At 37.9% G+C, this 18,060-nt stretch overlaps 1 long non-coding RNA gene across 2 annotated transcripts; it reads right to left on the bottom strand.

The window, feature by feature from the left end:
• Window positions 1–47: 47 nt before the first annotated feature.
• Window positions 48–11,727, bottom strand: LOC131360188 (uncharacterized). Of its 2 annotated transcripts, XR_009205856.1 has the most exons (5): window positions 11,577–11,727; window positions 10,211–11,266; window positions 9,954–10,072; window positions 5,314–5,449; window positions 48–4,955 (listed from the first exon to the last, which is right to left on the bottom strand). It is a non-coding gene; the product is annotated as an uncharacterized LOC131360188 (long non-coding RNA). The 2 variants fall into 2 exon arrangements; XR_009205855.1 differs by having other exon boundaries at window positions 9,954–11,266.
• Between the last annotated feature and the right edge of the window lie 6,333 nt (window positions 11,728–18,060).

Genomic DNA, 18,060 nt, shown 5'->3' with positions numbered 1-18,060 from the left:
AATAGAAATTTAATAGACACTTTGTACAAGATACACTGTATGGGTCCCTTGTCAGTGAGATTTTATACATCAAGGATGTACTGTAGCTTTTACTTATGATGTCTTGCAAGAGAAGTTATTAAAAACCAGTCACATCCTGTGGAAAAGATATAATAGAATTTGTTAATGGAAAAAATGTGATTTAGGTGAAGGATTATGCCTGAAGTTCTTCTTACATCTACCTTTATTCTCTGGGCGGTGGTAGCTCAAGTGGTTAAGGCTCTGTGTCATTCACTGGAATATCAGGGTTTAAGCCCCAGCACTGCCAAGTTCCCTTGAGCAAGGCCCCCAACCCACCCTGCTCCTGGGGTGCTGTATCATGGCTGACCCTGTGCTCTGACCCCAACCTACAAGGATGAGAAGAAAGAATTTCACTGTGCAGTGATGTATATTTGACAAATAGGATTCAAGGATTCAAGAAGCTTTATTTATTTCAACCACATATAGCTGATGCAGTACATAGTGAAATGAAACAACGTCTTCAAATAAAGTTGTCAAATAAAGACAACTTAACTTACATATCCCCATCTAGCCATTCTTAACCTTAATTTTATGTACATTTGTCATGTGCACAAAATATCAGGCATAGTTGTACATTGAAATGCTTGTTTTGAAGCTCAGGTGCACTATGGCTGTGCAACACAGTATATATAAACCTGGGCATTCAGAATCCAGGATCATTTTTTGGGCACATAACATTGCTGAACCCAGACTGGACCAACCGAATCAACCCCAAATGATAAAACTGCCCCCACAGACTTGTACGATACAAACTTGGCGTGATAGGTGCATCACTTCATCTGCTTCTCTTCTTACCCGGATACACCCATCACTCTGGAACAGGGTAAATCCGGACGCAGCAGACCACCTGACTTTTTTCCATTGCTCCAGCATCCAATCTTTATTGCTCCCTAGCAAATTGAAGCTTTTTTTCCATTAAGACTCACTGATTTTCATAAGGCTACACAGCTGTTTAGTCCCAATCCCTTGAGTTCTCTTAACATTGTGCATGTGGAAATGCTCTTACTTTCACTAGTAAACATAACTGTAAGTCTTAAAAGTTTAAAAAATGAGAAGCTGCTCAATGCATTGGTTAGGGTTAAAACATATGAATTAATTATCCAGTGGAAAGCTCTTACCTATTTGCTTAGTTAAATCAATGTTTAATCTCCAGGTGAAATGCAGATATCAACTGTACACACTGGAATGTGCAGTTGCATGTGGACTAGAGTTTTTAAAGAAAAGCGGCACATGCCCTTTTTTATAAAGGTTCAATGTGTTGTTCCTTTTGAGATGCTTTTCTGTTCACCTCAATTGCAAAGAGTGGTTATCTGAGTTACTGTAGCCTTCCTGTCAGTTTGAACCAGCCCGGCTGTTCACCTCCGTGTTATCACCATTTCGCATTTTCTGCGAACTGGATGTTTCTGGGTTTTTTGCTCTATTCTGTGTGAACTTTACAAAATGCTGTGTGTGAAAATCCCTGGAGATTTGCAGTTTCTAAAATATTCAAAACAATCATCTGCCACTAAGGTAGTGAAATCATCAGATGACATTTTTATGACATTGCCATTGACGTTCCTATTAAAGTGGCCAGTACATTTATATTTCTTGAAATATATCTACCATTATCAAAGGCTTTTACTGACATTTCTGTATTATGTCAAGTTTTTTACATAACATCTAAAGTCATGTTCTTCCGACATTTAAAAGTCAGTTCCTAATTCTTAAAATACAGTTTTGTGTGGATTGTCACAATTTATGTCACTGCACATCGGCTTCAATATATTACTTCACCTAGCTGGGTGTATCACACATTAATCACTACTTAGTGGATCATACATTGTTTTTGCTGAACCCTTTAACTATTGGATGGACTGCCCTCTAGTTTCCTTGAAGAGTGTGATTCTCCTACAGTTGAAACTCCATGGTCCCCCTTTTTTTTAATACATATAGGGAGAACTCTCCACTGCAAGGCATTGTATCAGATTTCCATCTTTTCAAATCTCATCCAACCTTCAGCCTTGCTACTATGAAGGTTTCTAGCTGCGAAAACAACCTCAACCAATGAAATAGACTCCCAAGTACCAAGAGTTCTGGGAGGGTTTTTAAAGAGAGGTCATGTCCACTGGGTTCACTTAAGTTCCTGATTGTGATCCTTCTATTGCTGAACATCTGAGAAGAAGTGTCTCAACCTAGCAGAGGTCAACAGTTCCTCACACTGTGTTGTTTTTTTCCAGTTTGCCAGAACATCTTTAAGGTCACTTAAAAGTCTTTCTCCCATAATGCAGCTTTTGCTTCTGTAGCTCCTTTTGTTGTAGCCCTTCCTTTATGTTTTAGATAAATCAGGACAGCTCTCAGAAGACCTTCTTCTTCAGCTTCACAGATTCAGACTTAATGCCCTGAACTCTGTACAAGGGACATACTCTGTACATGGGACAAAATGTCTCACTGAAACTACTGTGAGAGACTCTCAAACAACCCAGAAGCTGCTCCAGGGTTTGACAGGTTCATCTGGTTGGTGCCCTTTGTGATGTTTCTTTCAATGGGGCCACCTGCAACAAATTATGCTTCACTATTTGCATGGAAAGAGGATGGTGCTATAACCATGCCAGACATGCTATAACCATGCAAAAAAATTACACATTTAGGCAATCTGATAACATCTATTTTATTCAAAACACCCTACTAGAAAAAAGAGGGAATCCTGAGGGAATGTTGTTTTGGCAGAACATTTAGGTGGAAAGTGGTCAGGAGAGCTCTCTATAGCAGAAGGTCACCACACAGATGAAAATAAAAAAAACTACAAATTTTGGTCCAGATTTGCCATCCTAGCAATTTCAATCATGTTAGGATTTAACAACCATGCCTCCTTGACCCTATCCAGGTTGAGGGATTGTACATGACCAAGCATGGTAGTGTGTGTCTGTAAAGGTTTGTTCCAGGATGATGTCAAAAAATTTGGTAACCGTAACCAGATTGTGGGAATGTTGCCTGGACTGCCTATAGAGAGGGTCATGATATGATAAAACAGGAACATACATCAGACTGCATCAGAGCTTTCCTATGATGGACTGTCTCCTGGAAAACTGTGCAGGCTTCATGGTGATCTTTCTCATGCAGAGAAAACCCACAGCACAAGAATAGCGTCAAATGCCCAGTATCTCTGAGGTAAAGTTGGACTACTGTATGGAAAACTATTAGTAGAGTAAACGGCAGCTAATTTGATTTGCGGACTTTCTAAATGTTACTTACACAGAAAATTAGAGCTCTGTAGAAAGCCAACAAGTCATATCAGGATGCTGTTGTTCTAACAAATGGAGCAACTAGCTGAATTTAAAAAAGGGTGAATTTCTTTATTGTGTACAAGCTAGCAAGTTACTATAATTCTAACAGACATGATATAATATAACCCAAGTGGAAATTAGGATGTTCCAGCAGCACACATAAAAAGACAAATACACATAATAATAAAGTAACAATATAAAATAAAGATAACATAAATACAAGGCAAAGTAAGATAGATATTGAAAATTTTTAAAAATAAAAATATCTGTATGTATGGCATGAAGTGTGGTTATTCACAAATGAGTTATCCACACATTCTTCCTGAACACTTTTGCCAGCATCCTCCTCTCTTCCGTTCTCTCCACAGTGTCCAATTTAGCCTCCAGGGCAGAGCTGACCTATCTAATGAACTACTGTAGTCCTTCACTACATGCTGCTATAAAAATACACTATTCTTAATTTGGTGGATAGCATGAAAACTATATCTATAAGGGGTATATAGCTGTGTTAACCCCCTACATTATGACAAATCATCTGCCTTACAGGCATGAAGATACACCATGTGTGTTCAACCAAGGCAAGCTATTCCATTCTATCTAACTGCTTATAAATTAAACTATACTAAGTGCACCTGGTGGCTTGTGCATTATGCCTGCCAGTTCTTGGGTTCATTAGTCTTTGTCCTCACAGCAATGGTAAGATGAATTCTGGTACATGTGAATACTGGAACAGGCCCAGCATTAAATTAGATACATACATGAAATTATATATTATACATATATATATATATATATATATATATACACATATATATCATCAAACCCAGATGTGCTTCTTTCCCTAATTGTTTCTACGAAGTTGTCTATATTGTGTTTTTGTATTCTGTAGCATTACAATTTACTTACCTGAAAGACTGGAGGCTTTTATAGCAGTAAAGAGACCAAACTATACTGCTGCATATTGGGTTTGGAATGGGATAACCCTAACTACATGCATATTACTATAAGGCAGATTTTATTTTTACATGATCTCAAGCAGAACCTTTATTTTTCTTTTAGTATCTGGTTATCCTGTATGCTTGATTTAATCTATTTACCAGTTACACCCTACTGTTTTCTTCTTTTTATTTACATCTAAATCTGACCTACCATTTCATAATAGACGTTCTGCTTTACAGCAAAAAGTCAGTACTCACTGTTCTATAAGCTACATGTCAGATTAGGATATCAAGGGCCTTTAAAGGCTGAAGGAGACTGCACCTGAGATGGACAGGCTTCTTTTTTTTTATTGATATGCTAGAATCAAATACTCCTATCATTATTGATTTAATTTGCTGAACATAAACCAGCAACATGATAGTGATTTGCTGTCCTGTACATGTACTGAGCAAAAATTATGTAATTCTACTTCCACTTAACTGTAAACCGCCCACACACAATACCAGAGGGTACACTATGGCTATTCTGTGGAAATTGGGCCTCATTGATGTGGGAGTGGTTTAGGAAGGAGCGTAGGTTTGGCAGAACACACTAGGCTAACAACTCCCAGCTGCCGTGTCTCCAAGCAACAAAATCCAACATCTGCAAGAGATCGTCTCCAGAAGGGCTTTAAGGATGACGGATGAAAGTAACCTAAAAAAAAAAGAAAAAAAAGAGCTGAACTGCAAAAAAAAGGGGAACAGAGACAGAGACAGAAGAACAAGAAATCTGCAAAGGAGGTTACTACAACAAAAATAATAATTCATCACTGTTAGTTTTTAGTAATTTTTTAATGTAATGAAATGGGAGTGAGAAACAAAAAAGTGAGGTGGAGAGAGGAAGGATGAACTTCCATATACAACCTCACCATGTGTTCCAAATGTGTTTCAGTCAGTTATAACACTTAGGAGAGCTGGTGGTCTAACGGTCAGGGTTTCACAAAAAAAAAAAAAAAAAAAATCGGGTTAAATGTAGTAAACAGTACTTTGGAAAATGTGAGTCATGTACTAACCACTGAAATTTGGCTCTCCACCTGCAAACAGGAGCAAGCTTCATATGGCTGGTCATTTTTGTATGAGATGATTCTTCTCATTCTGTTTCCCTGATTCAGTCTGAAAAGTGTGTCAGATGACTGGTTTACATCAAGACTGCAAAAAAAAGGGGGAAAAATACTTTGAACTAAGAATGTAACCAAGGAACCCAGTAAAAAGATCACAGATTTCAGATTTTGTGTCATGTCATTCGGTGCATAATTTCATTCAGTCAGCAAAGTCACATCAAGGAAACTCCGGTGTTTCCTCTGGCCAGTATACCAAGTGACGCCCAACCAACCAACTAAACGGCCATAAAACCACAGCTTGTTTGCATCAAGGAGTGACTCAGTGGAAGCACGTAGTCACCCATTAATACTCTTCTAAACATCAGTTGAGACATTTTTTCCCATTGACTACTAGACTCAATTTTTTTGAATAAACCTACTGTTTAGAAGACCCCAGAGAAGTAGCTGTCTCAAATTAGAAAGCAGTTAGCAAAGTGGGAAATGATTATGTAATCATGAATGTTGGGTGTCATTTTTACTTATTAAATGACTCTGTATTTTGCTATCACATGCATATTTCCACTGCAAATTCTGGATACGACTTCTTTTTTTCTGCAGTTTTACACTGTTATCATGATGAGACATTGGGAGTGAGTGGTACCAGTTATGTCAGTGTCTTCTGTCTTTCATAATGTGGCATGTAGGCGGTTAAACAAATATGATTATATTATCCTGACTGAGCAGATTATTCATCCTAAATGAATACAGATACAGATCTGAACTGTAGAAGGAGCATTTAGGTGTTTTTCTTTGTTGGTTTAGTTTGGCTCAGTGTGATTTTGTTTTGTTTTGTTTTGTTTTGCTTTTAGGAAGAGCCCCAGACTAGGTGTGTGCATTGGGATCGGACAGGATGAAAGCAAAAAAATTTTTTGAGCAAACACAAGGTTTATACTCAAATGTGCAGTTTTTAAGAACAGCTGTTGCGGAAGCTTGTAAGAGAGTTGCCAGGTTTTTAGGATTGAAAGCCCTTAGGAATAGATGGACACATGTTCCTTCTTTTTCTCAGACTTTTCGATGGAAATAAGTTCACAGTGGTGCACATTACTGATGTGCTCATGGAACAAAAATCTTAACATTATTTGATCTAATATTTATGTTTTTATCAGTGTCTTACTCCAATAGTCTGACCTGAACATTGCCTTACTGAGATCCAAATAATGCCATGTTTCCACTATTAGCTATTAACTATTAGCAGTAGCTCACTGGTTAAGATGCTGAAGTGTTGCTTGGATAGTCATGAGCAGTGGCGGCTGGTGCTAAAAAATATTTTGGGGGTCGCAAACAAACTTAAAATCAAACTGTTAGTAATGCAGGACTGTAAGTAGCCATTTATCAGTTGATTATATATCATTACTGCTAAGATAAAATATTGACTGTCACTGTCAAAGTCAACTGTGAAAGCATGCAGTAAATGTACTGTATGAATCAGTGAATTTGAGTTCAATGTGGGTTTATTATCAGTAATGAAGTAATGAAGGTAATCATTAAAACACACCCACACTGGGAAGTTTCCTAATCACAGGCCAGTGGCACTATTTGAAAAGAAATTCTGCTCTCTTTACTATCTGGCTTGCAAATTTCTCAATGACCTTCTGGTTAAAGTCAGTCATCTCAGTCACTATATTTTCCATTGGCCAATGCATTCAATAAGAAGTGCTGGAAAAGCACACTGTGGAAGCTCGACTACCATCACTTGACTGCTGCTGAATTTGCAAATTGGGTCGATCTGGTCCAAGCTCCTTCATTCTTTTTTTTTCTTCATCCGAATGCCTTGTGAAAGGGTATTTTTGTAAAAATACAACCAAATTTTCTTTCATCTTGAGATATGGTCTAGTCACATGAGGCAAAATATATAAAAACATTATTGAATTGCTAACAACAAAAGTGGGTGGGTTCGGGGTACAGAGTGACCCCAAGGACAATTTGAAACAAGCCAATCAGAGCTCAGCCTCAAATCACATGCTTTTCAAAAGTTTATGGACCTACATACACACACGTCCCTGCACACATTTTACATGACAATATGATTAACAGTGGAATAACACGACTAAATGATTTTCATTTTGTTATTAAAATATATAATTATTGTTAACGTGTTAAAGTAGCATTCTTCTCTGGTTAACTTTAAGGGGGCGGCACCCCAGCGCCCCCTATTGACCGGCCGCAGTTCAAATCCCAGCACCATGCGGCTAGGTTCTTGAGCAAGAACATTGACCATCAGCTTCTCAGTTGGATAAGCATGTCTTGAATGATCATTCAGCGTTGTTATTAAAAGAAGATCATACAGACACTACTATAAAAATCTGTTCATCCAGATGTCTAGAAGCTTCTAACTTGAACTTGTTTGATCTTCCAGTAACGCAACAAACCCAAAAGTAAATGGTATAAAATATTATTAGATGGTTTTATTTCATGTTGTTTCACCGTTTTTAAACACAGTTAGGTCGCTTATTTAGGCAGAAGATAGAAAGCTAAACAGAAACGTCCACAGGACATCAAATACATATAAATAAATGAAAGTTCTTTTTTGCAGCAGCCCTGTTATTTTTTACAGATTTCCAAGGTTTCCAGGGCTTAGTGAATGGGTTCACGTTATTTTAAAATAGAAACATATACAGACATACAGTTAACACACATAAAACCAAAATGCACTAATATAGTAATAAATAATAAGTTAATAGTGGCATTAAGAAACTTAAACTATTAGTGTTTGTCACAATGATTGAATTAATATCTGTTATCGGAACATATTGCTTTACTCTGACAAACCTCAATATCTAGTAACCAAAAAATGTCTTCAAACCCACTGAAAAGTCCCTGCACATATTTTCAACCAAAATCGATTACTTCTGGACAGGAGGAAACATTCTTTATAGTTGCACAAGCTGAGCATTTTCGGCAGCCTCCTTTGGATCAGAATATGACTTCAGAATGACTAACATGACCATCATTTTAATTTCATTTTAATATGTTGACTGCATTTAAATAATATAAAGAATACAAACATGATGCTTGAAAGACGTGTCATATGTAAATACTGTACGTGGCAAAAAAAAAAACAGAAAAGTGAGCACACTAATGTAAAAAAAATAAAAGCTTCACCATGTCCTCACTATATATTGTAATATAAAGTATTCTACTGAATTACTGCTCATTCCACACATAACTGGTCACTGGGCATTTTGTGCCACATATTCTCTTTTTAAATTAATATGAAGCCCATGTTTTGAGGGTATAAAATCCCCAGAGTGTGATGCTGCCGCCACCACATTTCAATTTCAATTCAATTCAATTTATTTGTGTAGCACTTTTAACAATGGACATTGTCTCAAAGCAGCTTTTTGAAGTATAGAAACATATAATAAAAAGAAAGTTCAAATAAAGCTTAAAGTTAAGTTACTATTTATCCCTAACATTTATCCCTAATGAGCAAGGCTGGTGGAGCGGTGACAAAGAAAAACTCCCTGATGATATGAGGAAGAAACCTTAAGCAAAACCAGGCTCAGAAGGGAACCTCATACTCATTTGGGTGACACCGGACAGTGAATGATGTAAATGTAAATAATGTCCTTTTTACAACAACCAAGAGCTCCTGAGGAACTAATAGGTCAGTGTAGTTTCTGAGTTCATTACTGACTCCACAGCAGTCCCCTGGGTCACAGGCAGTCCACACAGATCTATTCCCAGCAGCCATGAGCATGACCAAGTGATGAGACCAGGGGTGGAGTGTCTGGATGGATCAGGCAGGTCCAGAAAGATGTAATGGTCACATTGGAAACTCAGAACACTGGGAGCTCGGAAGTGATTTCACTAAAGTAATCATGCTAATTGAGGCATGGCCTGTGTCTAAGTTTCCACCACATGTAGCACTATGAAACTTGCCCAAATACAGTATGTGAATCTTGGTTTCATCAAACCAAAAAAAAATCTCAACCAGTCTAGTCTCATGCTTTCATATGGTTCTCCATATGGTTTCTTTCCAATCACCCTCCTGTACAGTCCTCAATGACACAGAGCTCTTAAAATGATTGTCTGGTTTTGAGAGACAGCTTTGTCTTGGTAGTGCTTAAGTCATGTGATGCAGCTTCCAACCTTCTACATATAATTTAACCATCTATTATTAAATTATAAAATGGCCAGTACTGGATACTTGCAAACCAAAACCAAACTTATGCTAGCAGCAATTTTCTTTTTTTTTTTTTCTTTGAAATGTTTGCTGACCAATAATTCATTTTGACCTGAGTTTGAAAAAAAAAAGAATATAAGTATTTTTATTGCCATACTTTGATCAATTCCTGAGGGATCAAATACTTTTGCAAGCCACCCTATATGATATCCTTTGTGATGCAAAGGTAAATTAATACAGTATGGAGATGAATTTAGTAACTCTCCAGACTGTTTTTAGTTTAGAATTATTCTGTTAAACACTGGAAAGACTGAGCAATATTCAGCAAATATTTTGTGTGTATACTGTATGTGTGGAAATATAAGATTGGTCATCATATTGGGGGGGATTTTATTCTGTAGAAAGGATAGGGAAAGAGTAGTCATACCTTGGTTATGAGTCATCCAGGGCTAAAGGACAGAGCAGACACAGTCCCACCATCTCCTGTTCTCTCCATTTCTCTCTCTCTCTCTCTCTCTCTCTCTCCTTTTTAAGAAAATTCACCCCCTTTGCCAAGACAGAGGAAAAAACATAAATACACTGCAGCCTACCAATCCTGGCAGTGCTCCATCTACAGACTGAGCTCAAATACTTTTTCCTTTCCATTAACTATTAAGGAACATGGACAGTAAAAGGTATCATCACCTCTTCAGCAGGCAGCAGAACAAACAGTTATATGTTCATGAGATATTCCGTCCTTGGCAAAACCTTCTCTTTGGTCAAAGGGTGAAGACTGAATCATGATGAATGGAAGACTGAGGTTTGAACACTAGCCCACTGGTTTTTGTACTGCGGTGCTGGGAAAAAAAGTGTTCAGGCTGCTGTTTTGATGGATAATATTAAAAAAGCATTATGAAAATGACCTACCTATTCAGTGTCAAATAGCACTGAAGGGCATAGTCAAATAACAGCATCACAGAAAGCCAAATACCTAACCACAAGCATTATCTGACCACACATCTCAATGGTCTTGACAACCTCAGCCACACAGCTGCCGAGTCTATTACTGAGGGCTTGAAAACCCAGGATTGCATGTAAACAATGACTCTGCTCCGCACGTTACATGTATTTTACCACACACAGTCTGTTTGAAGGTATAAGGAAAGAACAGGGAGGGTTAAACACACATGAAAGTTCATTCTATTTGTGTGCTTTGTAATTAGAATTGTTTGAGAGAATAGAGGAGTAGGACGAACTGAGTGAATGCCTGAAAGTCCTTGTGTGACAGGAGGATGGTTTGTGTTTGTTTGTAGGGTTGATATGTCGGTTGTATATGTTCAGTACTGATTTGTCCACAGATGTCATAGTTATAAGCACTGTCTATACATTTTTTTTTATACAGTTTTGTTTAAAGCCTACTAAAACAACTTCAGCTGGATGCACTTTATTACTACAGTCTGTTTCACCAAACAGAGCTAAGCAAAACTTCTCCATTTACGTCTTTATGCCTTATTTGTAACAGCAGAGCTCATGACTTTGTGGTATACCGTATAAGGCAATGCCATTTATACAGTATAATAAACATGCTATAGGGGAGTGCTACAAAAGCCAGTGCAAATGTGTTTATACATACATATTCCCTTGCTTAGTTCTGCACAATATATCATGTAGCCTCCTCAGGCCCAGTGATTACATTCTAGTGAGTGCCAGACTCCTCCAAGCTCTTATGCAAGAAAAGATTAGAGGGGGTCCAGCTGAGACCTGGAGTGAAAACACATGAGATATCCTTTTTATCCCCAGAGTCTTTTAAACTTAAACGAGGAAGTATAGCACTTTTTTATAGCATCTCAGCTACATACTGTATGGAGCACAGCAAACCTGAATAAATACACACGGACAAATAAATTAAGAAAGGAAGAATGTGTTTCTGCTTAAAATGTTAGAAACAACATGCCATGACATAACAAGCCCTCCTTTTACTTTTTATGTATTCCCACTGCAGGGCCTCATGCACACACAAATTTGCACACTCATTAACATTGAGGCAAGTTAGTGTAGTCAATCCACCTACCTTCCTGCCTACTTGTTTGCATGTGTTCTATGAACATTATTTTTCCAGAGTCTCATTTTAGAATTTAAATGTTTCCCACAGCAAAAGCATTGAAAATGGATAAGGCATCAGCACTGCTTTTCTGTAGAACAACAAACTCCCAGCTGCTTCAGAGACTTTTGCATGTTTGGCAAATATCTAACAATGTCTCTAGGGACCTGCTCTTCAAATGAAGTGTTTCCGTGAGTCAGTGTAATTGAAACAGGGCATAGCCATGATGTTCTGTGAAAATAGCTTCCCAAGGGAGAGAAGTTCAGAATCAGCAGCACTGCAACTCCCACTGATTGCAGGCACATTTATTGTTTTGTCCATTAAACTGTTATGCCAAGATGTTTTCATAATTGATAAAAGTGACAATTGGTAATAAATGCTTTTTAAGAAATGCCCAAGTGCTACAAACAAACTTACTATATCTAATCAGTGCAGCTAACTTCATCGTCCATTATAAAGTCCATATGTAGAAAACACCATAAGTCAGACCCTAAGTAAATGCAATGGTCCAGAGTAATACAGAATATATTGAATATATTAATTTATTAGTCTAGCTATCTGAAGGTATCTAGAATCTGGACATGATGAAAACAATTCTCAAGGAACTCATTTGAGCTATCAGATGGGACTTCATTCAGACATACTTTATGACATGGCTGCTAATAACATTTTATTTTGTTGCAGCTAGATTGAATTGTATCTTATGAAGCACCCAAACATTTTCTCTGCAAAACATATTCTCAAGCATTCCTGCCTCTTTGCAGCTGGAGCAGGATCATATGTCTCTGTGAGCTCAACAAGATCCTATGTCTTGATTAGCTTGAGCAGAATTGGCTGCTTTCGGCAAGAAACCTTTAAGGGTCAACTGTTTCACTATTGTTTTTTTCAACCACATGAATGTATACTGGTATGTGGCTGGTAGGTGTTTGTGTCTGTATCGTCCGCCTTGAGTTCTGCAAGGAAGCAGACACTTAAGCTTTCAAACTGAATAAAGTCATTTCTGACCTAGTAAATGGATATTTTAATTCTAGACTCGAATGGAGTGTATATAACTAGGTGAGAGGGATTTTTAATTCTTTAAATGAATAACGTACACTCACTGAGCACTTTATTAGGAACACTATACTATTACTGGGTAGGGCCTCACTTTGCTCTTAAAATAGCCTGAATTCTTCCTGGCATGGATTCCACAATATATTGAAAATATTCTTTAGAGATTCTGCCCCATGTTGTTGTGATTGCATGACACAATTCCAGCAGATTTTTTCATGTTCTACCAATCCAAAGGTGATCTACTGCATACAGATATGGTGACTGGGAAGACCACTAAACAACACTGAACTCATGTTCATGAAACGAGTTTGAGATTACTTTTTATTTGTGACATGATTCAGTATCATGCTGGAAGTAGCCATTAGAAAAAGGTCAACTGTGGTCACAAAGGGGCACACATGTTCAGGAAAAATACCCAAATTTAAGCAATAATTGATTGGTATTATCAGCCATAAACAAAATGTACCAGGAAAACATCCCCCACACCATTACACCTCCACCAGCATGGATTGTTGATTGGTTAAGTCCCTGGACACATGCTGTTGGAACCAAATTCTGACCCTATCATCTATATGCCTCAGCAGAAATCGATATTTGCCAGACGATGCTACATGTTTCCAGTCTTTAACTGTCCAGTGTGGGTGAATCTGTGCCTCAGCTTTCAGGTCTTGGCTGACAGAATTGGACCCCGATGTGGTCTTCTGCTGTTGTAGCCCATCCACCTAAAGCTTGGATGTTTTGAGCATTCACAGATGCTTTTCTGCTTACCAAAATTGTATGGAATGGGTATCACAGTTACGGTAGCTTTCTGTCAACTTGAACCAGTCTGACTTTGAGTCCTTCAGCAGAACCCTTAACCTTTCTCTCAGCTGTAACCTGTATCTACTGGGTCATGTTTATTGCATACAGTAATTATATTTCAATGTATTTTACTTGCAAAACTTACAAAAAAATAACAAGAATGATCTGTAAAGATATTATAGTATAACATTACAACACATCGTACTTTAGATATGCTCCAAAGTTACTGTAATTACTGTCAATTCTGCTGCCAGCAAATTACTGTAAATTTTACAGTAAGTCTCTTACAGACTAAGGGTAACAGTAAGGGTAAGATTAGGGTAACAAAACATCATATGCACAAACATACTCACAGCTCAGTAGGTGCCTTCTTCCATTGAGTGTCATTCATAATGAATGTTATGTATATCTTCTAGGTTGTACTAAAACTAAAAAATGTGTCACTATACCACAACCTTTGTGGTGAATTTGAGTAATCCTCCCAATCAATAAAATACAGTATCAGCACTCTGAACAATAATTATCCTCAGAAGATTACAATATCAGAACAAGATTTCATTTTGAACAGGAATGTCTAAGGAACATTATCAACACCTTGACTCCTTTTCTTCCTCAAAAGGAAGCAGTATTAACAATTTCAGTAATTCACAATTTCAGTAAAGTCTGGTGATTTGTACATTCAGCCTGTATTATACCTCTCTTATGATGGCTTTGATACATGACTTTCAATAGTTCTGAAGAAAATCAGCATAGTGGCCAATAAAAAGGAAGTAAAAAGGGAGGTTTTGAATGTGACTGTGGATCTTCTGAATGAAGGGTCAGTGCGGTTTCCACTGAAACTAGTGGAGCTTCCTGTTCCCAGGGACTTAAAATCAGTTGTAAAACCACAGTTACATATAAAAAAAAGTTCATTAAAAACAGTCAATCGAATGTTTTTAGTTTCCACTGAATGTGCGTTTTATAGCCAGTCCAACTATAGACAAAGAAGTTCAGTAAGTTTTCCTATCTTTTTTTTCATATACTGTATATTGCATGTGTTCATTAAATACAGCATGCATGCCATATATAGCACATGGCATGTACGTAATATAAACACTGTAATATGAAATGTGAACATATAATATTGCAAAAAATCACAGTAATAGTTAATGCCATTGCCAAGTTCTTCTTCTGAAATCCCACTCGATGGAAAGCAAAGCTGTCCAACAGTATATTTGTGAATATTTTCAGTGTGAACTGAATTGTCTCTTCCAAAATCACAAAAACAGATTGCAGCTGCATTCATGGTTATCTTTGGCTACATTTACATCGCATCCCTTTTTCAAATTGTTGCTCTGATTTGGCATAATCTTTAAAAGTAGCACACACATGTATACCCACATGTATGTTTTCCAAAATAATACTCCACATGCGTCACAAACAACAGCAGCAAACATATTTGCAGGACAATTCGTCATTGTAGGAGTGATAAAATGATCAGAGAAGAAGCAAGATTTGTGCCAGCTCATCTGTTAAAGATTAGGATGAAACGGCTAAAAGAGGCCTGGTGTATAGCCTTTGCTGTTTTTAAGCTGTTATTGGCACTTTTGTGGCAAGAAATAAGATCTAAGGTGTTGTGAAACAAAGCCCTAGATTAGTACAACATTTCTAGACTTTCAGAATTTCTGCAGAAATTAGTTAGAAACAGTGAGCTAGTTGAACTCGAGCTGATCTTTGTGATGCTTTTGGTAAACCTGACTAAAAAAAGCTAAAATGTTTACACAGCTCTGTAAAAAATAAAATTTGTTCTATAGTCACAACTTACATCAACAATGCTTACCTGTAGCTGTCACCTGGTAATTAATAAGCAAAATAGAAATTAAATGTCACTTAAAAGGGTAATCCATAATCAAGATCAAAATCTACATTCAGGTCAACATTTCAACTTAAATCTCTTCAGATTTCGTTTTCATAAACTTTACACATCCTACATTCCCAGGCCAAAATATGATATTTAAAAAATGTATAATTTAAGTGGAGAGGAAATGCCGGTTAATGTTTAGTTAAAGCAATAGTTTAGCCATGAATACAATATTAGTTGTATCTAGAGAAGATTCCACACCTGACATTAACTCACAACTATTCAATCACAATTAAATTTCACAACTAAGAGATCCAGGCCTTCCTGGACTTTTGACTGGAATATCTCAGTCTGTCAGGATGAGCAACACCTCTAGCACTAACACACTGAACACCATCGCTCCCCAGGTCTGTGTGCTCAGTCCAGTAAAAACCTACTTCACATGACTTGACTAATAGCCCACTCTTTCATCTCCTAAATGGCTGCCTGCCATCTCCTCCCCTTCCAGAACCAGGATGTTGTTCTTGGCTAATCAATAATCTAAACTGTTTTGTAAAATCTTCGCTCACTTTCTGACTGACAGAAATCATTATATTCTACATTGTTTATGTAGTAAGTAGCCTTTATTTGTCACATACACATAACAGAACAGTGAAATTCTTTCTTCTCATATCCCATCCTTGGTCAGGGTCAGCCATAATGCAGCACCTCTGGAGCAGCCTTGCTCAAGGACCCAACAGTGGCTGGGGCATGAACCCAATCATCCGAGCAACAACCCAGAGCCTTAACCACATGAGCTATCACCACCCCTTTCTGTTAGACTTACAATGTTTACAATGAAATTTAATAAATTAACCTCATAAGATTCTCAAACATAGGCCCTGTTAAGGGAGGAGCTTCAGCTTCATGTATCTCAGCCCCCATGTTCAGTCACTTTTTTCTAATTCCAGTGTGAAACCTAGCAAACATGGTGGTGTAGCAAGAACTGAGTCTACTCTCTTCTGTCCCTTTCATGATTGCTCAATTTAAACAGTACAATCTGTCTAGCACATGGCTAAGCCACAGCCCTTTGATCGCTTAACTTCATCCATGACACAAGTAATGTGACTTTTGCTTTGAGTTTTAAAATACGTTTTTATTTAAATTCCATTCGTACCAGTGAAGTGTTGCATAAACACAGTATTTAGACTTTTACACTTTAGTGGTTTAATGTACAGCCTATATAGCCACTAAACCTAAGAACATTTAAGCCAAATAAGAATTATGTTATTAATATTGCACTTACTGTGTAAGTTAAATAATCCACCTCTTCTACATTCTTGAGGAAAACACATGATCAGTCATACTATAATTTACAGTGTAAGCACAAATCCTAAAAAAATATTTAAATATGAAGCAATTTTGGAACCACCATAAGATACGCTACATGTCCAACAGTATGTGGACACCTGACCATCACACCTTTCCAAAACTATGGGCATTAGTAGAGTTTTGGTATCTATTCTGGGAGCACTTTTCATTAGCATTTTTGGTGGGGATTTAGGCCCATTCATCCACAAGGGCAAGTTGAGTGAGGAGGTCTGGGGTGCAGTCAGTGTTCCAGTTCATGCCAAAGGTGTTCAGTGGGGTTGAGTTCAGGGCTCTGTGCAGAACACTTGTATTCTTTGACACCAAACTTAACACACCATAAAAATACTTTCAGTATAGACTGTATTCTCTTTACGAAATACATGCTTTGTGTTCATCACTCTGTGTTTATCACATCAGAGCCTTAGTATTGTGATCATCTGACTGGTTTACAGATCTTGTTGGTTTTCATGGTTCATGTTTTGCTCCAGTGTCCACTTTTTTTCTGAGGCCAAGAGGGTTAGTCCAAGCACACGAAGCACACCAAGATCAACCCGCTGACTGACAAAATGCTCACATGGGGGGACTGTGATTTGGTCCCAAGAATTTGTACATGTTAGCTGCAGGAAGCTCTCAAGGCAGCATATCATCAGTGTCCTCACCGATTTGGCTTGGACGACCAAGCCACCCTATGTGGTGGAATCAAGGAGGAATCACAGCCATGCTGATTTTCCAAAATCAACCCCATTGAACCCCTGCAACGTGAGCAAACCGAGCTAACCTCTGTGGAATGCCAGTGGCATCAGAAGGAGAATTTATGCTACTATTGTAGTAGTCCTCAGCACCAAGTTGCACATTGCCCCACTATGCTGCTGACCCAGACACCACAGTGAGATCCTGAGCAAGCAACCGCCACTTCTTGTTCCCACACAGTGAGTCACCCCAAATTCTTATCTAACCAAAGTTTAGATAAGTTCCTACAGTCCTTCAGTTCCATGACTGTAGTAAGCCCGGAGCCTCAGTCCCTGGTGGTATTTGCCACAAATTCAAGGAGGTTATCAGAAAAAAAAAGCTGTCACTGCATCGGCCATAGAAGTGTGCCATGAAGCTCTTGGCTGGAACCATGGAACCACACCACTTCATAACCGCAGTTAACCCTTGTCAGCCAAAGAAACACAAGCCATGAACGGATACATCAAGGAGGCTCTGCTACAGGAACTAATTCATCCCTCTACATCATCAGCTTCTGCTGGCTTCGGAGGTTGACCTTCCAGCAGAACAACGGGCCTAAGCATACTACTATAGTTACATTGGAGTGGTTTTAAAGGGAAACATTTCAATTCCTTAAATTGGCCCAGTCAAAACCCAGACCTCAATCCATTACATGAAAATTGCTGTACAATATTTGAATGA

The sequence above is a fragment of the Hemibagrus wyckioides genome, linkage group LG10 (genome assembly GCF_019097595.1).
Source record: "Hemibagrus wyckioides isolate EC202008001 linkage group LG10, SWU_Hwy_1.0, whole genome shotgun sequence".
Lineage (NCBI taxonomy): Eukaryota > Metazoa > Chordata > Actinopteri > Siluriformes > Bagridae > Hemibagrus > Hemibagrus wyckioides.
The sequence above is the reverse complement of the archived record's forward strand: the minus strand, read 5'-3'. Positions and strand labels throughout refer to the sequence as shown.